This window comes from Amphimedon queenslandica, unplaced genomic scaffold (assembly GCF_000090795.2).
Source record: "Amphimedon queenslandica unplaced genomic scaffold, v1.1 AMPQUscaffold_11595, whole genome shotgun sequence".
NCBI lineage: Eukaryota > Metazoa > Porifera > Demospongiae > Haplosclerida > Niphatidae > Amphimedon > Amphimedon queenslandica.
The window spans coordinates 1367-1694 of NW_003548163.1; positions in this window are offsets into that span (position 1 = coordinate 1367).

A 328-nucleotide genomic window follows, 5' to 3' on the forward strand; every position below is an offset into this window, starting at 1 on the left:
ACACACACATAACTTCATAATATTGAATAATGTGTTATAATACTTGTATTTGCTCTTTCGTGAGGCCACTGAGAACGTCATCAACCGGTACATGATTTGAGTTGTGTCTGGAGAGCAAGAGAGGGGCAGGAGAAGGTAGAGAAACAGGCCTAAACCTCACAAAAGTCGACAAAGCACTTCTGATAGCCATTGAGTATTGTTTGCAGTTAAGCCACACCCACAAAGAGGGGTGTGCCTCTGGTTGCTTGTGAATAATTCATGAGGTATGTAAGTGTGAACATAAAAAATAATTTTAATAATAAAAATTTGGAACACAAAAATATACATG